The following is a 23,233-nucleotide window of genomic DNA, read 5'->3' as shown; positions in this document are numbered from 1 at the left end:
GTGAGAGAAAGGAGGCTGGAGATGAAGAAGAGATGTCAAATACACATTCGAGATAATATAGTGGGAGAAAGGAAGTAACTATGAGCAAACTTACTATGTAACAAAAAAGTTGCACAGTATACTGTAATTCTCACTTTATATTATAATCATTTTGGTACTACTTCATGAATTACATAAAAAATGAATAATGTCTCAAACAATTTTTAATTATTAAATATAAATTTATTGTTCTGAATTTTCATAATTTAATAACACTTGCAACATTTCATTATCCGGAATCTCCTCCAAATTTGTATTGCATGATTCCATATTATCTAAACAGTCAATGAATTGTTGGTCAAGAGACTCATCCAGGAAGTCAAGAAAATATTCTTGAAGAATCTCCTCATCGGTAATTTCGAAAAGAATCTCCTCAACAGTAATTTCGAAAGAAATATTGATGGTCTGTGGTGTATCTTCCATTTTCTTGCTGTAAATTGCATAAAAAATAACTATATCAGTAGAGTTAGGGCACTCTTGGGTTTAAGTTCAGAGAGGTACTTCTGAGTTTTTAACAGTCAAGTTATCCTTGGGCAGTGTATGGTATCAGGCAGGAAGTAGAAATATAAAAAAGTGCATGTGATGAAGTCTAAGTAAATTCATAATTATACCAGAGAAGCCTAACTCAATCCATAACTATAACAGAGAAACCTATCTCAATCTATAACTATAACAGAGGGACAAGTAAATAGGCATCAGAAAACGTTTTTCCAAATTAACTTAAAGTGCACAACATAGTTCCCCTTACAAATTAACAACTTACCTTACAGAAAGCTATTGAAGTTTTCTGAGAATATCCTGTATAAACTTACCTCAGGTAGTTGTAGTCAAAATGGCCGTGTTTCCCTCTCATTTTTCATTTATATTCATGTACATAACCAATCAGATGTCAGCACATAAAAATACAAAACGAAAGTAACATTTTAATTGGTTGTAAATTCTAACACTTTCATATGTGTTTTTGTCATGTAATTTACCTCAGGATATTTAGACAGAGCTACAGCCCAAATGGCTCAATGGAATTCCACCAAATTTGGGAAAATGGTAGGGACTGGTATGTAGTAGGGCCTATTCTATATTTGGTGAAAGTCTCTCCAGTGGTTTTTATGTAAATTAACTTCCAAATTGTTTTGGGAGCGCTCACCGGTGCGCGCCCCGGTACGCGCACCGGCAGCGCTACGGGAGTCCTCCATCTTGTGTTTCGGTAGAATTGACACACAAGATGGAGGAGAAACAACGTTGGGAATGGGTAAAAGGGGGCACGGTAGACACCTCCTGACCCCCTAGGTTTTCTGAGGGGGGCTTAGGAGGCCCATATAGGCCCAAACATTTTTTTTACATTTTCGCGGGGGGGGGGGGGGCAGTGCCCGGTACGCGCACCGGGGAGCGTACTTCGGTGAAAAATAGTGAAAAAAGTTAGAGTAAAATAATCATTTTGAGTGATCAGAGGTAGGGTAGCCCTGAAAAGAGCTTTTGGGTTCTGTGGCTGATTTAGGTACCTACAAGTATGTTCCAATGCACAGTCTTAAATTCAGGAGGAATATTCTATTCCCCTCATCTGAGAAGTGCACACGATCTCCTCTGTAGATATCTTGCATGTTGTAACGCAAGTTATTGTTGTATATTGAACCCATTCCATAGTCTCTCATGTAAGCAGAAACAGATTTATTCACATGTTTCCGTGCTTTCTCAAATTGTGGACAAAATTGGTTGGACCACTTCCATTTCTGTCTTTGGCATATATTGGAATATACCAAGGCAGTTTGAGGAAAAAGTGCCATCAATTGCTCAAAGGTGTCCTTTAAAAGCATTTCCAGACCTACCCCAGTCAAAGTGCCTAAGTCATTTCCACCACAGTGCAGAATTATGAGGTGAGGGTGTGGCAGATGCAAAAAGGTTTTCACCAATGGTATCAATTGATGACATCTCAATCCTCTTTGGCCATTCCAATTGATGTCTACATTTGGTAAATCAAGGTTGTGAAAATTTCTGGTAGCTGCATACCTTTGAGCCCAGTGGATGTAGCTATGTCCAATAATCCAGACAGAATAGATGGTGAGAGGAGTTTCTGGTGCAGTCAGATGAAGTGTGGGAATGACATGGCAGTTGGAACAGTAGGAGTTTTAAAAACAAACCTGTGGAGTTTCAGTGCTCTTGAATCACAAGCAATGATTGGTGGATTCAGATAGTTGAAAACTGAAAGTTAGGGTGCATGGTTCTGTTCTGTGAATGAAGTAATTTGAATGGTTAAGAAAAAGTCATTTAAAGAAACATTGCACCGGATAACCTGGTGTATTGAGAGGTCAAACATCCTTGCTGAGTTCATTTGCAACATTGTAGAATAAACTTTTAAACCTGAGAGCTCAGTGAGGAGGGAGTTGCTATGGTTACAGGTAGAAAGGGCTGAGGGGGGGAAGGGTGTTGGTTTGAAAATAGAGAGGGAAGAGTTTTAATTGGTTAACATGAGGGATATGTGTGTTGAATTAGAGGTTTTCTGTTCCATTCATGGTTGCAGTGCCTGGAGTACATACCTTTTGCTCTGCTAAAGAAATATTGGTGTGTGTGTCTGACACTGTTCTCAATCTCCCAAAGCATTTGTAAAGGTGAGTAATGATTCATTTAATATAGATAGAGACTTGTATACTCTATGGAGAAGATTTGGAAGCAAATTGTAGTTTTTTAATGTTGCTTTGTGTCATGTTTTTTGATAATGCTTGGTAAAAAGTTTTTACTGCATAGAGGAATTGTATTTTGTAAAATTGTGAAGTTTCACTAGTGACATGGAATGCTTGTACATAGGACCTGTGCTGTGTTTCTTAAATGTGATGTGAAAAACGATTTTGGGGAAAATTAATGGCTTTTACATTTTTGAGAAGGAATAAATAGTGTCTGCATGATTAAAGAAATATATTTGAACCTTTCACAATGATGTCACCTGTGTTAACTCAGATTAGGAAGCAGATTGAGCTTCTTTCTTGTTGGTTTGTGTCATGTTTTTTGATTATGCTTGGTATTAACCTTTACAAGATAGAGGAATAGTATTTTGTGAAATAGTGAGGTTTCAGTAGTGAAATTGAATGCTTGTACATAGGACCTGCACTCTGTTTCTAAAATGGTATTTAACAAACGATTTTGAGACAAATGAATGAATTTTACATTTTTGAGAAGGAATAAATAGTGTCTGCATGATTAAATAAATATATTTGAACTTTTCACAATGATGTCACCTGTGTTACCTCAGATTAGGAAGCAGATTGAGATTCTTTCTTGTTGGTTTGTGTCATGTTTTTTGATAATGCTTGGTATCAACATTTGCAAGATAGAGGAATTGTATTTTGTAAAATAGTGATGTTTCAGTAGTGAAATTAAATGCTTGTACATAGGACCTGCGCACTGTTTCTTAAATGTTATTTTAAAAACGATTTTGGGGCAAATGAATGGATTTTACATTTTTGAGAAGGAATAAATAGTGTCTGCATGATTAAATAAATATATTTGAAACTTTCACAATCATGTCACCTGTGTTACCTCAGATTAGGAAGCAGATTGAGATTCTTTCTTGTTGGTTTGTGTCATGTTTTTTGATAATGCTTGGTATCAACATTTGTAAGATAGAGAAAAGGAGGTGGGGCCTGTGTCTAAGAGTGCAGTGGGGGAGAGGCTTCATGAAGTCCATTCCACTGCCCTCTTAGACACAGGCCTCAACACCTCTGCTCCCCAGGACAGGCCTGACCTCATCTGTACTCCTGGTCAGGTCTCACCTCATCTGCATCCTGTTACTATCTATTTTACCCAATAGATTGAGGCCTGTCCAGGGGGCACGGAGGAGGTGAGGCTTGTATAGGGGTCAGAGGAGGTGAGTCCTGTCCACAGCACTCTTGGACACAGGACTTACCTCCTCTGCACCCCTGGACAGGCCTCACCTCATCTGCACAATCTGCTTACTAATCGAATGCTTGTACATAGGACAAGCGCTCTGTTTCTTGAATGTTATTGGAAAAACGATTTTGGGGCAAATTAATAGCTTTTACATTTTTGAGAAGGAATAAATAGTGTTTGCAAGATTAAATAGATATATTTGAACCTTTCACAATCATGTCACCTGTGTTTCCTCAGATTAGGAAGTAAATTGTGTAGATGAGGTGAGGCATGTCCAGGGGTGCAGAGGAGGTGAGGCCTATATCCAAGAGTGCAGTAGGGAGGACTCACCTCCTCTGACACTTGGACAAGCCTCATCCCATCCGTGCCCCCTGGACAGGCCTCAATCTATTGGGTATAATAGATGGTAACAGGGTGCAGATAAGGTGAGGCCTGTCCAGGGGTGTAGATGAGGTGAGGCCTGTCCAGGGGTGCAGATGAGGTGAGGCCTGTTCAGGGTTGCAGATGAGTTGAGGCTTGTCCACGGGTGCAGAGGAGATGAGGCCTGTGTTCAAGAGTGTTGTGGGAGAGAGGCCTGTCCAGGGGTGCAAAGGAGGTGAGGCCTGTGTCTAAGAGTGCAGTGGGGTAGAGGCTTCATGAAGTCCATTCCACTGCCCTCTTAGACACAGGCCTCAACACCTCTGCTCCCCAGGACAGGCCTGACCTCATCTGTACTCCTGGTAAGGTCTCACCTCATCTGCATCCTGTTACTATCTATTTTACCCAGTAGGTTGAGGCCTGTCCAGGGGGCACGGAGGAGGTGAGGCTTGTATAGGGGTCAGAGGAGGTGAGTCCTGTCCACAGCACTCTTGGACACAGGACTTACCTCCTCTGCACCCCTGGACAGGCCTCACCTCATCTGCACAATCTGCTTACTAATCGAATGCTTGTACATAGGACGAGCGCTCTGTTTCTTGAATGTTATTGGAAAAACGATTTTGGGGCAAATGAATAGCTTTTACATTTTTGAGAAGGAATAAATAGTGTCTGCAAGATTAAATAGATATATTTGAACCTTTCACAGTCATTTCACCTGTGTTTTCTCAGATTAGGAAGTAGATTGTGCAGATGAGGTGAGGCATGTCCAGGGGTGCAGAGGAGGTGAGGCCTGTATCCAAGAGTGCAGTGGAGAGGACTCACCTCCTCTGACACTTGGACAAGCCTCACCTCCTCCATGCCCCCTGGACAGGCCTCAATCTATTGGGTATAATAGATGGTAACAGGGTGCAGATGAGGTGAGGCCTGTCCAGGGGTGTAGATGAGATGAGGCCTGTCCAGGGGGGCAGATGAGGTGAGGCCTGTTCAGGGTTGCAGATAAGTTGAGGCTTGTCCACGGGTGCAGAGGAGATGAGGCCTGTGTTCAAGAGTGTAGTGGGAGAGAGGCCTGTCCAGGGGTGCAAAGGAGGTGAGGCCTGTGCCTAAGAGTGCAGTGGGGTAGAGGCTTCATGAAGTCCATACCACTGCCCTCTTAGACACAGGCCTCTTAGACACAGGCCTCAACACCTCTGCTCCCCAGGACAGGCCTGACCTCATCTGTACTCCTGGTCAGGTCTCACCTCATTTGCATCCTGTTACCATCTATTATACCCAGTAGATTGAGGCCTGTTCAGGGGGCACTGAGGAGGTGAGGCTTGTCTAAGGGTCAGAGGAGGTGAGTCCTGTCCACAGCACTGTTGGACACAGGACTTACATCCTCTGCACCCCTGGACAGGCCTCATCTCATCTGCACAATCTGCTTACTAATCTGAGGAAACACAGGTGACATGATTGTGAAATGTGCTAATATATATTTTTAAATAACATTTACAAAACAGAGCACAGGTCATATGTATAAGCATTTCATTACACTACTGAAACCTCACTCATTTAGAAAATACAATTCCTTTATGCACCATCATTTCTTTACCAAGGATTATCAACAATGTATTAGTCTCTATTATATTCTCTTCCTGACTTACTCTATTTTTCCACCTGTCCCCTTCTAACACCCTCTCTCTGACTTATTCCTTTTTACATCCTGACTCTGTGTTACACTCTGTTACACACTCTCTTTGACTTACTTTCTCTTACACCCTGTCTCTAATGTATTCCCTCTCTCTCTTTTTTACAGCAATTTGTAAGTCATACTTTCTCTTACATCCTCTTCCTGATTTACTCCGTCTTACAACCTTTCTCTTTGTAACATTCTCTCCCAGAGTTACTCCCTATTCCACCTTTTGTCTGTTTCACACCCTCTCTCCCTCTTTCTGACTTTTTTATTCTCTTCCTCTCTTCGTGTTACACCCTCTGTCTGGCTTACTCCTTGTTACATCCTCTCTCTGGTTTACTTCCTCTTACACCCTCTCTCAAACTTACTCTCTCTCTCTCCCTTTTACAGCCTCTCTCTGTTTTAGTCTCTTTTACATCCTCTCACCTTCTAACACCCTCTCTCTGTCTTACATCCTCTTACACCCTCTCTCTGTCTTCCACCCTGTTACACCCTTTTTCTGACTTACTCCCTTTCTCCCTTTCTTTGACTTACTCCCTCTCCCTATTACATCCTTTCTCTGTCTTACAACATATTATACACTCTCTCTGTCTTACTCCTTCTCTATGTTTTACTCCCTCAACCTGTTTCTTTGTCTGACTCTCTCTTTCTTTTTGTGTTAGTTCCTCTAGCTCTTTTTCTCTGTCTTACTCCTAGTTACATAGTTGCTGCGATATAAACTTAGATATGTTGTAAACTAGTGTTTATATTGTTTGCTTATTGTCATTGCTTTGTTGTTTGGTAATAGTGGTCTATAATGTGTTATTTTTTTCTTTAACACAGATTGAAATCAAGATTTCAAAAGTAAGGAAATATGCCCTCAAGGCAGAGGAGAAGAAAAGATGCCAAGCGGAAAAAATCAAAAACAGCAACGGAATTAAAGCACTCCTCTACCACAAAAACTTCATAAAACAGGAAAAAAGCTCCTGGTAAGACAACTTGGGGCCCGATGTAGGTAAATCCCATTTACCGATTTTGAAATACCGAATCCTACCGATTCGGTATTCAAAAATCGGTAAATGGGATGTAGGTCCCAACATCTGGATTAGTTACCGAATCCTTAACAATTCTTTAATTACCGATTCGGTAAATACCGAATCGGTAATGCCCATTCATTCCTATGGGCTTTGAAGCCCATAGGAATGATTAGGCATTACCGATTCGGTATTTACCGAATCGGTAATTAAAGAATTCACAAGGGTGCAGGGGGTGTCACTTTGACACCCTCTAGCACCCCCAAAACGGGCATGTGTGCAATGTGGCACACAGACATGCCCTAAGGGCACGTCTGTCTGTCACATGGCACATGTGTACATGCACAGATGTGCATGTACACAGGAATTGGTTTTTTACCATGGATTTGTATTCCATGGTAAAATACCGATTCTGTAGGCCATGTGCTGATGGAACATTGGCTACCTACATTGCATTTTCGGTAGTTCTACCGAATCGTCATCATTACCGAATCGGTAAATATTACCGATCGGGTAACTTTACCGATTCGGAAATGATAACGATTCGGTAAAATTACCGAAAATGTGCCCCTACATCTCGATAGCCCTTTACCGATCGGAAACGGCCGAAAATCGGTATTTTCGGCCGATTCCGATCGGTAAAGGGCTACCTACATCGGGCCCTAAGTCTTTCTTACGGAACATATGTAGATAAAAAAAAAATGATGATGAGAATGTGAATATACAGAAGGAGAGAGCAAATTTGAAAAAGAAGGAGAGGCCCCCCAAAAATGTTACTACTGGAGCAGGAGAGAATAATATGTATAGGAATAGAAGGCAAAACCAATTTAGGGACATTCGTAAATGAATGTTTCGCAATAGGGTGGTTTTAAATTTGTTAAAAAATATTAAGAAAGGTAAACAGAGAGCTACTTTTTATAAGAAAAAGAAAAGTGTAGAGAAGATTGTTGATCAGGCTTTTGAAGTTAAGAAAAAAATATTTATTTTTAATAATCAATAGAATTAGGACACTTAACAAGACAATTGATGTTTTCAAATCAAACAGTAGATGCAAAAGAGTAATTAATCGGACTAATTTTTGTAAAGTTTTTTCAGGAGAATGGATGCATAGTTCAAGTTGTGAGCCATTTTTTAATGAGGAGAGTTACTTCCTGGAGAATGATTTGGTGCATGCAGTTGACACCAGTGGTCGAGCATATGAGGTGAAAGACGGTTGTCCGATTGAAAAAGAGAAACTTGTGTCTAGAGAAGCAGAAGAGGTGTTAGCTGATGAAGTTTTAGGGAGACGTACTAAGGGTCCTGTGTACACTTGGAAGTGTAGTAGTATTTGTAGTGTGCGACAGGATTCAATCAATTTGCTTCGTAATTTCTTATGGACATATAGTAAGAAAAGTCTAAAACAGAAAATGAAGATGTTGCAAGAGTTAGATCCTTGCAGAGTGAGAGAAAACACAGGTTTGCAGGGGCATTCACTGGCTTGTCTTTCTAGAAAAGTATGTCAGAGTGTTTTTCATCATTTTAGGATGTTAGCAGTACATCATACTAAAGTGAGGAAATTAGTTAGAAGGTTGTATTATGCAAAAAGTCCAGCACTTAAGCTAAAACAGTTAAACAGTGCTCTTTTGCATGGAACTGAATCAGATGTGAAGACCATTTGTGAAGAAATTGAGTTAAATTACTTTGGTGAAAAAGAGGACAGTGTAGAAATTGACACAGAAATTCAAGGTAATGTGGAAGACAATGTACAGATTTCAAGTACAGAAAAGTTTGACCAGGAAATTTCCAAGTTTAAGGTGAAATCAAGTTAAAGGCCAAATGTTAGTTGTGTGTGTTGTCGGACTTACTTCAATTTCTACAAGAGGCAAACGCAAACATACAAAACATAGAATTCAAAACACCTGGAGAACTGTGTTCTTTGGATCCAGTGAATGTATGCAGATATTTCAATCATAGATTTGAAGCTATGATGTCTTTTATTACGAACAAAAAAAATCCTCCCCTTGGAGAGGTTTTGGATTTCTTTTGGAGAAAGGAGTATCAAGCGAGAGGTGCTCCTCACATACATATGTTGTTGTGGATTAAAGATGCACCCAAATTTGGAACAGATTCGGATGAGACAGTGATGAGCTTCATTGAAGAGTATTCTACATGTGCTGTTCCGAAAACTACCGAAGAAAACAGTTTAAGGCAGCAAGTTTTACGCTTTCAATCCCATCGTTGTGGAAAGTACTGTCGTCGAAAATTCAGAAATAAGGACAAGTTCTACACAAAATGTCGTTTCGGGTTTCCACGACCAGTGATTTCTAAAGGAAGAGTAAATAATTTGATGTCTTCTCTGCGACATACTGTGACGAGGAAATCACCCAAAAATACATACAATTTAAAAAGAAACGAAGAGTCCAAGTACATCAATGACTACAACCCAGTGATTTTGTCCATGTGGAATGCTAACATGGATATTCAGTTTGTTGCTGACAACTCTATTGCTGTGGCTCGATATGTGACGTCTTACATCACAAAAAAGAAAAGACAGAACTGAAGGAAATGTGGGAGGACATTTCACATGAAAAGAGTATAAGTAAAAAATTATACAGTTTCAGTCTGAAGATGTTGTCGCATCGAGAAATTGGAGCATATGAATGTTCTGATCGGTTATCATCAGCAAGTCTCTACGCCAAGTCTAGAACAATTATTTGGGCGAGTCTAGGTCTTGCTACAACACGAAACCGAGTTTTGAAATCTGTACAAGAAATTGAGTATTTGGCGGAGAAAGAACCAAACAGTACAGATATTTTGAAGACAAACATGTTGGATACAGACTATCCAAATAGAAGTACTCATCTTGAGAACAGTTGTTTGTATGAAGTTCTGCAAAACTATATTTATAAGAGGAACATCAGAGAAGATATCAATAATGGAATATATGCTGTCATTTGGTGTGAAGGATGTCTAGTGAAGCAGAGAAAAGGCCATTTGATTAATCATCGAAAATTGAGTTGCAAAAATCCAGAGAAAAGAGAATTTTACTATTTAGCTCTTTTGCAACTCTTTAAGCCATGGCGTACAGAAGAGGAACTACTTGGAGATTTTCTCTGTTACGAAGATTCTTTTAATGCAACCAAGGATACCATAGAATGTCCTGTTTTTCCAAATTATCTGCAAATGTTGAACGAAGAAATAGAGCAAGAAGCCACAATTGCTGTAGAGATTGCTAGAGACAGTTCTCAAGACAGTCAGAGTTCTACTTCATTGAGTCAGGATCCACTAGGAGGACCAATTATCCAAAATGAAGCTGCCACTGTCATGGATGAGGTGGAAAGAGCTCAAGATGATGTAGTTAACTTAGAAGATTTGGTGAAACAACTAAACCTTGAGCAGAAACAGATATATGACGAAGTCACAGAACAGATTGAACATGGATTCAGTCATGAGAAAAAAGAGTGCTCATGTACATCATTTAAGCCTGTCCGACTGTACGTGAGTGGAGAAGCGGGAACTGGAAAAAGTTTTCTGATTAAAGCAATTGCAATTTATCTGCAGAAAAGGACTGAATCACCGCTATCTTGTGTTGTTACCGCTCCAACTGGGCTGGCAGCACATAACATTAAAGGGATTACTTTACATCGTTTACTGATGCTACCAGTTGAGCATGATAACAAATTGCAATACCACAAGCTATCTGGATATGCGTGTTCTGAAGTTTCCAGAGTCCTGAAGAATATGAAGCTTCTTATCATTGATGAAGTAAGCATGGTCTCAAATCTAATGCTTGCTTTTGTGCATTTGAGAATGCAAGAAATTCTTAGAACAGAGTATGATGTGTTATTTGGAGGGAAACACATTATTGTTTTTGGAGATCTACTGCAGTTGACTCCAGTGAAAGGACAACCAGTGTTTAAAATGGTCACGTATGAAGATACCAGGAAGTGCCTAGGAAGCATTGGAAACGTTAATATATGGTTAAATTTCAAATATGCAGAACTACTAAAAAATATGCGACAGGCAAAGGATGAAGATTATAAAAATATTCTACAAGATGTAAGAATCGGAAAAGTAAGTGAGCATGGGAAAGAAGCTTTACATGCACGATTAATTTCAAATTTGTATCCAAATGAAAACATTCTTCCAGAGAATATTTTTAAGAAAATTAATGAGAACAAATCTGGGATATGTTTGATGCCAACTCTGCAAGAATGTTCAATGTTCAACAAAAAAATGAAGAGATAGTGAAACTGGAAGCTATAGATAAAATAGAGCATATGGGAGCAACAATTATTTTGTCTGAAAATTTGAAATCAAAATTGGATTCATTAGAGAAGAGTATATCTAAAACTGCTGGTTTTTAAAAGACTCTGAATGTGTGTTTAAATTGTCGTATCATTTTGAGGAAGGAATTTAAATGTTGAAAGAGGTCTGGTAAATGGAGCAATGGGTCATGTTGTTGATTTTGTGAATTTCAAAAATAGAGATGGAATTGAAATTTTAAAAATTAAATTTGATGGCATTGACGAAATAGAACAAATTTGTCGTTGTTCAGCTAGATTTTTGCTTGTGAAAGACTTATATGTTCGCCGAAAACAGTTTCCTGTTTGTTTGGCATATGCGGTGACAATTCATAAATCTCAAGGTTTTAGTGTAGATAGTGCTTTGGTGAACATTGGAAGTTCTGTGTTTAAAGAGGGTATGGCATATGTGGCATTATCACGAGTCAGAACTTTATCAGGATTGTACTTGATTGAGTGTGATGAAACAAAGATTTGTGCAGATCTAGATTGTGTTAAAGAATACAATAGGTTAAGAAGAGAGTATGCTCCACATTTGCCTCAATATCATCCGTTTGAAAAACGTGTGGTAGGCCGAAAAAGAAGAAATGAGAATAATTGCAGTGAGGTAGTAGCAAAAAGACAAAAAGTAGATGAAACTGTAATTGTAAGCAGAAAGAAAAAGGATTCTGTTGAAGATGTTGTTGGATTTCAGTTTGAAAACAGTTCTGGTGTCAACTGCTATGCTAATGTAGTGGTTAATGTTGTTTTTTTTCTTCAAACTTTACAAGAACAGATTGTTGAAAATCGGGATCAAAGATTCTGTTGTTTATTGAATTCTGTGTTTGAGAAATGTAGCAGTGATAGAGCAAAAATAGTGTTTCAGAAATTCGAAATCTTTTAGACATATGTTCTGGTCAAAAACAATTTTCACAGAATATTCAGCAAGATTGTCAGGAATTTTTAATGTATATGTTTGATGTATTGGAAGATGAAAGTGTTGATATAAAAAATCTTTTTAGCCTTTCTTATCAATGGCAGCATGACTGCGACAACTGTAGTTTATCAAGTAGTACTACAATAGACACCGAAAGATTTATATATTTGACTTTACCAGACTGCAAATCAGTGCCTTTTAGTAATCTAGTTAAAGCAGCTGATCACAATATGGTGTGTACCCAATGTAAGTCTGCAATGCTGTCCACATTATTTATACAAAATTATGGTCAGTATGTCATTTTAATGTTCCAACGATGTAGACCCGATGGAACTAAATTGACAACTTCTATTAAAAATTTCGTGGCTTCTCAGTTATCAATTTCAGGAAGAACATTTGCAACTGTAGCTATTATTTATCATGACGGTCCTTCAACAACATCAGGGCATTATACAATTTATTTAAAATGTCGAAAAGATTGGACTAACTGTAATGATACTCATTTGACTTTCAAACAATGTTTGCCTTTTGACTTAAAAAATTCATACCTAGTGTTTTTACAACCAAAATTTAAGTAAAGGTAATTGGCCTATGAAGACGGGAGCAGTTAATAAAAGTTAGTCTGCTGTTCAAAATTATATTGTGAGTAAAAGTGTTCAAGATAATATAAAAATTCTAGTTGTCATATAGGTACTGTAAGTGGATCTCATAGTAAGTGATATCAGTATTATAGGAAATGTTGAATATCAGTGAGCCAGCGATGGAAATATGAATATTTAAACATTGTGAAAATGTTGTAGGAGATTTTCTTTCAGAACGTTGGGAAAACGGTAATTTCAGACATTGTTTTGAGTAATTTGAAAACATACTGATACATCTGACACTATTTGGCCTAGTGAAGGAATAAGCAAAGAGTCATGACTGAACACAAAAAGGAAATGAAAACATTGAAAAATATTTCACATGTTCTTGGAGCTTTTCTTATAGAAAGTCGATGAAATGGAAGTTTTAGAGAACAGTAGAGTATTTTCCAACGAAAAGGACCTTCATGATGTACTATTTGGCTTAAAAGAAAAGTAAGTGAATCAAAGATTAGTGTACATATGTGATTTGTAAGTTTATATGTTTTTTAAACACAATCTTTTAGATTGTGTTTTTTTTTCCCGCTGTCATATGATGAGTAGTTTGAACTCACTATTTTGAGTGAAATTCAATATATTCTGACAACAGCAAAAATGAACTATGTAACATGTACAAGTTATTCTATAGTTTATATTGTGTAATTTAAATTGTATTCCCATTGTCTCACACTCACTTTCCTTTTTCCACCCTCTTTCAGCTCTCTTTACTCACTCACACTGTCTTTCTCTCACTCTGTTTCTTTTACTCCGGTTCCATTACTACTCCTCATTTCCTATTTTTCAGTGTCCTTCTCTTTATTTTCATCACCGAATCACATTCTCTCTGTTCCACTGCGTTAGTCCTCTTCCCCTCTCTTTCCTTCTTTTGCTCCCTTACTCATTTTCCTTTCCTCACTCATTGTACTCCACTTCACTCAGTTCTTCCCTTAGTCCCTCTGTCTACTAACTTCCTCACTCCTTTTTCCTCTACCATTCTATATTATCCTCTCTCCCTTCATCCCTTCACTCTGTGACTCCCCTTCACTCACTTTCAGTCATCTTCCATTCCTCATTCTTGTAAATGCATCCTCAATCAGACTCCTTTCCCTCTCAGTCATTCCCTTTTTACTTACTCCTGTTTCCTGATTTAGTTTTGCTAACTCACATTCTTTTAGTATCTTTCTTACCTTCAGTTCATTTCTCTCTTCTTCTCTGTCACTGAATGTATCTGCCTTACTCTTAGTAATTTGCTCTCCTTCTATTTCTTTTTCCCTCTTTTTGTCCTTCTACATTACTTTATTTCCCTTTCTGTGTCCTTCACTCTTACTTTATTTCTTAGTACACTTTTATGATTTTTAACCTCTTGACTTGTCTCTTCTATTTCAAATTATATATTTTACTAATTATAACTTATTTTTTTTCTCTCTTTCACAGATACAAAGTGTAGTAAAAACATGCAATTAAATTTACATTAATTATATGGTAAGTGTGACTAAAAAAATGTAGTTTGTCATCACCCTTTGCTTTAACCTCACTACTATTCTCTCACCCTACCTCACTCCTGTTTCCTTACTCTGCTTCCCTCACTTATTCTTATCCTCCATGTTTACTCCTCTTTCCCTTACTCTCCTACCGCATTCAACTTCTTTCAGTCCCCCTGCTTTACTTCCCTTACCCTCTGTTCAATTCCCTCGCTCCCTCACTCATTCCCTTACTCATTTACTTCACTCCTCTCACTCCTTCTCTCAGTCTGTCTGTCCTCACAGTTCCTCACTTCCGTTCCCTCACTCTGTCTCTCTTACCGTCGCTGTCTTTGTCCCCTCACTCTGTCACTACTCTTTCGTCATGCTCACTCCCTACAACTCACCCACACTCCCTTACTTACCTTTCTTTGCTGCTTCACTCAGACCCTTTCAGTCACTCCTTCCTTTACTCTCTCTGTCTTTTCTCTCTGTCACTCCCCATGTCTTACCCTTATTCACTTTTATCCACCCTCTTTCACCCCTCTTTACTTACACTCACTGCTCTTTTCTCACCCTCCCTCACCGTTGTTCCTTTACTCCGGTTCCGTCACTACCATTCATTCCCCATCCTTTACTGTCCTTCCTTTTACTTTCAACACCCACTCACATTCTCCCAGTACCTCTGCTTTAGCCTTCTTCCTCTCTCTTCCCTTCTTTCACTCCCTTATTCATTTTCCTTTTCTCACTTACACCCTATTACACCTTCTCTCTGTCTTACTATGTAATAAACAGTCCCTCTGTGTTGCTCCCTCTAGCTCTCTTTCTCTTAACATCACTCTCTCTGTGTATTTCCCTAAAGCACACTCCTTTATTTTTTTTATTTTTTTTTGGGTGCGCGCCCCAGTACGCGTACCGGTGCGCGTACCCTGGAAAAAAAAGAATGACAGAGTTCTTAAAAAAATGTAGTTTTTTTTTATAAATTGGAGGTAGTTCTAAAAAGAACAGTTTTTTATTCTTTTTGTTGTTTTATATTTTTTTTATTGTTTTTTAACATTTTTTACTTTTTTTGGCTTTTCTGAACAGTTTTATATTTTTTTGTATTTTTTATGGGGAGAAACAAAAAAAAGCGGCTCAACTGGAGCAAAAAAAATCAGGAAAAAATTAAGGTTTCTTTGGGCACTTGTGGTTATCACTAGCAAGGTTGATGAGTAAAACACTTTGCTCACCATAGCTAATTGTTTTTCCACAAAATATACAAACGATTTTGTATCTACCAAACTTGGTTTGGATGTTTGGGATCATCTCCCTTGTCTCTGGACCCGATGGAGTGGGTTCTTTGCTTGTTGAGGCTCTGGAAGATGTTTGGGGAAGGTTTCTGGCCAGTTCTCTCACCTCTGCTGCAGAATAGTTGTTAGGATGCCTGCGTTGCATGTGGCGAATCATGGTGTGATTACCAAAAGAATATTTTTTGGTAGGGTTCCCCCTGGAAAGTTCACAGCCACAGATCAAACAAGTTACTTTTGCCGCATTGACTTTCTTGTGGCCTCTTGGGAATTTAAAAAACTCCCAAACAATGTGCTCTCTCGGTTTGTAAGGGGGATTGTCTTCAGGCAGGAAAGTCCTCCTCTCCTCCTCCTCCTCCTCCTCCTCCTCCTCTTCTTCTTCACCACCAATGTGGTGTTGTGGTGGTCCTTTTGGTGGTGGTGGTGGTGGTGGTGCAGATGCTCCAGCTGTTGCTGCTACTGTAGCCATTTTTCAATCAATGGAAACAGGTCTTCCTCACTCAAAGAACAAAGTGAGAATGAGCAAAAAAGGTGGGGCTTTCATCATTTGGAAAACAAAACTGTTCTGAACCAATGAAAAGTGTTATTTTCAGGTCACATGACCCGGTCTTTCATCATTTGGAAACCAAAAGTGTTCTGAACCAATGAAAAGTGTTATGTTCAGGTCACATGACCCGATGCGCTTACGCTACGCGCCCCGGTGTGCACCCGGCGGCGCTTATGTTGCGCGATCGTATGCGCTCGGGCGCTTCCGGGTGCGCTTACGCCGTGCGTCATAAGACGCATCACGCGGCTACGCGATACTTCACGATGATGTTTTCGTTCGCGGCAATAGCGCTATCAGGACGCTCACCGGTACGCTTACAGGGGCGCGCCACAAGACCGCGCTTACCGGTGCGCTCACCGGTACGCGCACCGGGAGCGCTCCAGGGCAAAAAAAAATACAAAAAAAAAATAGTATTACATAAATATACAACATAGGATTCATTATAAAATAGAAAATAGCTACTAAAAAACCTATGAAATTCACTGAAAAACCATAGGTTTAACACCAGTTATAGTTAGGAATTAGCATTTAAAAAACCTATTAAATTCACTGAAAAAAACATAGGTTTCAAACCAGTTATAGTTACCAGGAAATTTTACTCGCATAAAACCATTGAAATTCCCACGTTATAGTTAGTTGGACTCACTATAACTTGCGCGCCTGCAATGCACTGCTGATGACGTCACATATTACATCACTCATGACATGGTCAGTGACATCACTCATGACATCACTGATGACACCATCCAGTGAATGTGTGTCTTTCTGAAAAATAAATATGTCTCACTGTAGTTGAGCAAAAGGAACTCCCCACCCTGTGACTACAGATCACCTACCTGAGAGATGCCTTATTAATCCCAACTATTGAAGCCCTTCACCTCCCACAAGGTCCCCAGCTGTTCTGTATCCATTAGTGGGGTGGCTTGTGTGATCCTCTCTGTCCTGTCCAGGCTCCTGTTTACAGCAAGCCAGACCCGAACTGTGTGTTCAGTGTGCCCGAGAGATGTAGTCGACCTGGAATGGTGTAGAGTGCTCTCTCAAAGCTCCCCCCAGGCAAGACTATTTTGTCCATTCTGTATTCTGGTTCATCTAACTGGTGATATATACAATGATTGATAGCCGATAATTGCGCTGCCCAATAATATTTATGTATGTCTGGGAGGCCAATCCCCCCATCGTCCCACCCCCTTATATACTTCTGCAGGGCTATTCGAGGTGGTTTCCCAGTCTATAGGAGTTCTCTTTGTTCCGCCTTTATGACTTTAAAGTATGGGGTTGGGACAGAATATGGTGAGTTTTGCAGTACATACAGAAAGCGTGGGAGCGCCATATTTTGAATAGAGCGGTGCATCCCGATAAAGACAGTGGGAGGGAGTGGGAGTTTTACAGTGTAGCGCGTAGCATTTCAAATTCTGTAATGGGGGTAAAATATTTCAGTTGTAAAACTGCACCGGGTCAGTGGTGATATATATGCCCAGATATCAAAACCCTTCCACTACCATCTTTGCCACGCAATCCCTGGGTAGAGGGGGAGACTCCCCTCACAACAAGTAAACTATGGACTTTGTCTAATTAATTGTGTATCCCAAAAACATTCCAAAGTTGGTGAATATATGTATTACTCTATTTATCGAGGATTTGGATAAAGCCAGGTATAGAAGAATGTCGTCCGCATAGAGGGAAATTTGATCTTGTCAATCTCTTGTCCAACGAAGTCCCCTTATCGAAGTATCCCTATGAATCCATGATGCAAGGGGCTCGAGTATTGTAGCAAAGATTAACGGTGATAGTGGGCAACTCTGCCTCGTCCCTCTTCTACTGGAGAAGGACGGGGTTTGTATGTCATTGACTACTACCTGTGCTTGTGGGTCACTGTAGAGAAGTTTAAGCCAAGCCATGAAATTAGAACCAAATACCATTTTAGTCAATACTGCAAATAGGTAAGGCCATTCAATGGTATCAACTGCGATTTTGGCATCTAGGGACATCACTTTTGCAGCTTCCGTTAACGTACCCACTCGCCCCATTATCCTGTGTAATCTGCGTAAATTAAGTGAAGTATTTCTTTCTGTCATAAAGCCAGACTGGTCAGAGTGTACTCATTTTGGGATGAACTGTATTAAGCGTGTGGCTAGTAGCTTGGCAAGGATTTTAGCTTCCGCATTTAGAAAAGAAATTGGATGATATGAGGAGCCTTTTTTTTTTCTTAATAGATGACAACTATTGTTGTCAATCGCTGGTCAATGGGATGTTTCCCAGATTTTCGACTCTCAACATACATGTCTTTCAGATAGGGGGCTATCCTATTGCCCCCAACTTGTAGTGTTCTATTGGAATGCCGTTAGGCCCCTTTGCTTTACCGGACTTAAGTCCTCTGATAGCCTGTGCTGCTTCTTCATTCATTATGTTGTTATCTATTAGATCTAGGTCTTCAGTGGCAAGGGATGGGAGGGGCATATCTGCTAGCAGTTCATCTGATGCAACTGCAGTTCAGGTATTGGTAGTCAAATACACATGTTCATAGTATGCGGCTATCAGTTGTGGACCATGCATTGTTTCTCCTCTCTCCATTGTGAGCTCTGTCTCTAGTCTGCTCGCTTGTTCATCGCTTTTCAAGCCAAACGAGCAGTTTCCCTGCCTTATCACCAACCTCATCAACGTTATTTTATGTTGCTCTACTTGTTGCTTTTGCAGCTTCAGTAACTAAGTCTTTATATTCTTTCTTTTTCATGTACAACTTATGCTTAACACTTCCCGAATCATCTCCTTCCAGTTCACTCTCTAACTGCAAAATATCGTTTTCTAATCTGTCCAGTACTGCACGCTTTTCCTTCTGGACCCCGGCGACCAAGCAAATGGCTTGTCTCCTAACCACTGTCTTGAATGGTTTCCAGAGAGTTAGGGCAGACACTACTGATCCCTCATTTTCCCTTGAAATAAAGCTCTATTTCTTTATTAACACCCTTTCTTTCTAGTGGGATTTTAAGGATTCATGAATGGATAGGTGTTATCCTCACTGGTTGTCGCACCCCTGCTGCATAGAATGCCTATATAGGGCAGTGATCTGAGATGCTTCTTTAAATCGCGTACCTGGTCAGATGGAGTGAAAATGTAGTCTTTTCTAGAGAGGCTATTATGTGTGCCTGAGTGGAACATGAATTGTCGCTCGTCTGGTAAGTGGGCACGCCACACGTCTACTAGTCCCATTGCCCCCAGAAACTCAGAGAAATGTGACTGTGGGCTTTGCATGTCTCTGGGGTGCGGGGGTCCAGCCTCCCCAATATAGCCACTTTAAAATCCCCTCCTATGAAGAGCCATCCAACTGGGAAGCTCAATAGCAGCTCTACCAAATCACGAAAAGTTGTATTGTGAAGCGCTGGTGGAACATATATTGTCGCAATCATGATTGGATGACTCTCTCAGTTTGCTGTAATTGCAGCATATCTAACCTGCATGGCCACACAGGAGCAGTCCATAGTCATGGGGAAACTATTTTGCACAAGTATACCCACCCCTCTAGATCCGGTGGAAAAGCCGGAATGTACTACTAACATATATCCCCATCGATTCAGAGATTTACATGTATTCCCTATTAAATGTGTTTCCTGCAACAGAACTAAATCAGGGGAGTCTCAGTTTATGTACTGGAGCGCAATCCCACGCTTGTCCCCCAATCTGTTTACATTGTAGTAAAGAAGCCTCAGTCCCTTATCTATTATCCGGCCCATCTTGAATCATTATTAATTTCTCAGTGATCCCATCTCTCACAAAAGGCTCAACAGCAGGCACGAGGTCTGAATGCTGGATCTCGACTTCTAGCTATAGGGAAACCCTCCGCCCACCCTGAGGCACAGCTCGGGCTTTTTGAAACCATAATTACTTTGTGCACAAGACAATGTGTATCCTCCCTTTTCCTTCCTATCACTGTCCTTTGTGTAATCTAAACCATAAACACTCTGCTTCCCTGCAATCCTGGATTAATACTACCCGTTCCCCCAACTATGCAGAGTGCCTGTTGCACTATCCCAAACTAGTGTATGAAACGAGGGGTAGTGACCTGGGCGACTCCTCACTATCAACCACCACCCAAATGTATTACGTTAGCATTTGCGTAGTTATGTTCGTAACAAAAGGATATAGTCTTGTTTATGATGCTGGGTCCTTTCATACAATGTTCAGTTGGACCCATCTTCCTCTAGTACCTTGACAATGTGAAGCAAACAGCTGGTGGACTCAATGGGTGCCTCAGTTGCCCATATCAGCAGGGTCCGCTGTTGTGGTGCCTGTTGTTTGTTGTTTCTTGATCCCCATGGTCCATTGTTTTTTTTTGGGGTCTCTCCCGTTGCAGTCTGGGACTCTTCCCATCGCCGTTTTCCATATGTCAAGCCATTCCTGTGCTGTCTCTGTGGTGTCAAAAACCCACATCTTCAATTCTGCCTCAATCCGCAACTTTGCTGGAAACGACATTGAATATTTCATACCCTTATCTTGCATCACCTTTTTAATCTCCATAAAGGATTGCCTTTGTTTCTGCACTTTGACTGTGAAGTCGGGGGAAAAGGTTATTTTGCTGTTCTCATATGTAACCGGTAGGGCACTCTGGGCTGTCTGCAGTACAGTGTCCCAGTCACAAAAATGGAACAATCTGGCCAGCAGAGGTCCGGGAAGGGCACTAGGCCTCATTCTACCCAGGAATCCTGGTGCTCTTTCAACAGTGAAGAAGTTAGAAAGGCCCCATGGTTGTAGGTAATTTGTAATTAGATCTTCTACGAAGAAGTCGGCAGAGGGCTCCTCAGCTCATTCGGGAACCCCTAGGATTCTAACATTATCTGCACTCATTGTCATTTTGTTTGATCTCCATGTTAGGACTGGAGAATTGTAGTTCTTTCATTTGCTGCTGCAGGGTTTTTGTACCCAATTGGTTGTCTGCCGTTACAGTTTCTATAGTTCTGAGTTTATCACTCATTTTCCAGAGGTCATCCCTGACGAGTCACCTCAGTTGTGATGAAGCCCATTCTATTTGCCAGCGAAGTACGTACTCCGCAATGGCCTCCATAACGTCTTTTAGGGTGTGGTCTCCGTCTTCTGAGAACGTCATGACTGAAGAGGCCGCTCCAATCGACGCCTCCACCCCTGGAGGGCCCCGCACAGCATACTTGTCCAGTTTAGTTTGGTGAGTCACCTTCTGTCTCTTGGCACCAGACATCTTATCCAATGTGGAAAGGGGTGGTTCTCTTGTGTATGTCCCAGGCTCTCCTGGGTAATAGCCACAGCTAGCCACAAGGCCTACTCAACCCACTCGGCCTGTCGGGTTTCCCCTGGGAGCTAGTATCTGGTTCCTGACAGCTCCGTAGGTTCTTCACATCAATATCCAATTGGACGTGATTATAGGGAACTTCACCTTGTAGATCAGACACTACTCTCCTGCGGTTGGCCTGATGGATTGGTACCTGTAGCAATGTGTGGTCTCCAAGTTGGTCCGGAGTGCCCAAGGTTAGATGGCCCCTATGAGCTTCCCAGGCAGATTGAGACTATCCCTCAATCATCGCCGTCCGATATGGCAGGGGGGGAGAGGTCCCTCATTTGACCAATCTTGGGCCTCCTGTCAATACTCCATTACGCCCTTCATTTTGATACATCTCGGATTGTGGCCACTCAATTCATGGTGATGAAAACTCTGCCGGGGTATACAGGTCCACGGGAGATCTTTGTAGGATCTTGTAGTTTCCCAGAGAGGATCCATTTTTAAGCAGACAGCCTCACACCTGTTTCCGTGGTTCATCTGTAGGGTCTCCACTGCCCTCTTGCCCTCTTTACTGCTACTATCCAGATCTGGTACAAATAAAACCACCAGGGGTCCGGAGACCTCTGGGCCTCACTCCAGGATCGCTGGCTCCTCTGCGCGATCCTCCCCATGGACCAAACAGACATATTTTCCCTCCAGCCCCGGGGATCGCTTCAGCGGGAATGGGAAATAAGGGGTAGGGAGACAGAGAAGAAGAGAAGAAAAAGCAGCCGCTTCGTCCCCGGCCCCACTTTTCTGCTTCCAGACAATGTCACCACCAAGCGGGACCCTGCCTACTACCCCGAGCTCCCACCCCAGCCTCCCAATTGAGTCCGGGGCTCAGGGCCGCCAGCAGGCCTCGACCGACTGTGACTTCCATGACATAGAGGATAGGCAGAATTTTGTACAAAAAGCGGCAGCGCTGATCTAGGAGACGACTCGATGCTACTGATACTTCAGCATCTGGACTATAAGGTGGATTAATGGGTGGTGGAGGCGAGCAAGCTACGGAGCCTCACTCACTTGTGGCCATCTTCTTCGGCACCTGGCCACGCCCCCGGAGTCAAGTATGTTTGATGGAGGAAGTGAAAGTGTGTGAGCTGGAACCTAGCATTGCTGGAGATTGACCAGACATGCTCACATTCTGCGTTAGTCAGTGGGGTGTCCAGGCTGTTGTCCTAGATTTGTTTTGCTGGCAGGGGTAGTGTCTGCCTTTAACACTCTATAAAGTCTGATTACTGTATGCAAAGCATGTCCTGACTCCAGGATTAATGTCAGAGTCTTGGGGGGGGGGGTATCATGGGGAGCCCTGGCCAAACCTCTTTTATTGTCTTCGTCAGTCTTGCATACTGCAGGAATTGCCCTGTCTCACCCCAAAACAGTGTTGTGCCTCTACAGATGATAGAAGGCTGGACCAAGAAATACAATTCGCCACATACTGTGCACCCTCCCTCCCTCTACAATGCCACCAACAGTTCCAGGGCTATCTTTCTTACTCGCTGCAGCCACCAGATCTCCAGTGACCTGGAGAAAGGGGGATTGTGTAAACACCATAGCTTCCCATATAGTAGCCGTATGCCTGACTACGTATGCAGATCGGGGAATTATACTGCTCATTATTAGTAACACTGGAAGGGTATGGTGTCAAAAGTTTTCGCTATGTCTTGAGTTACCAGGTCTCTTTCATGCCCATATTCTCAGTAGAGTGTATCATGTGGGCGAGCCTACGCATATTGTGCGTTGTTCTCATTCCAGGTATAAAACCACACTGATCCTCATGCACCAACACCATGCAGAGCCGACTAGCCAGTACCTTCATCATTATTGTGGCATCTGGGTTGATCATTGTTGGATCCGGCCCTCTGGCAGGGTAACCCCTA

Source organism: Lissotriton helveticus, chromosome 4_1, assembly GCF_964261635.1.
Source record: "Lissotriton helveticus chromosome 4_1, aLisHel1.1, whole genome shotgun sequence".
In the NCBI taxonomy this organism is placed as follows: domain Eukaryota; kingdom Metazoa; phylum Chordata; class Amphibia; order Caudata; family Salamandridae; genus Lissotriton; species Lissotriton helveticus.
This window is presented reverse-complemented; position numbering follows the sequence as displayed.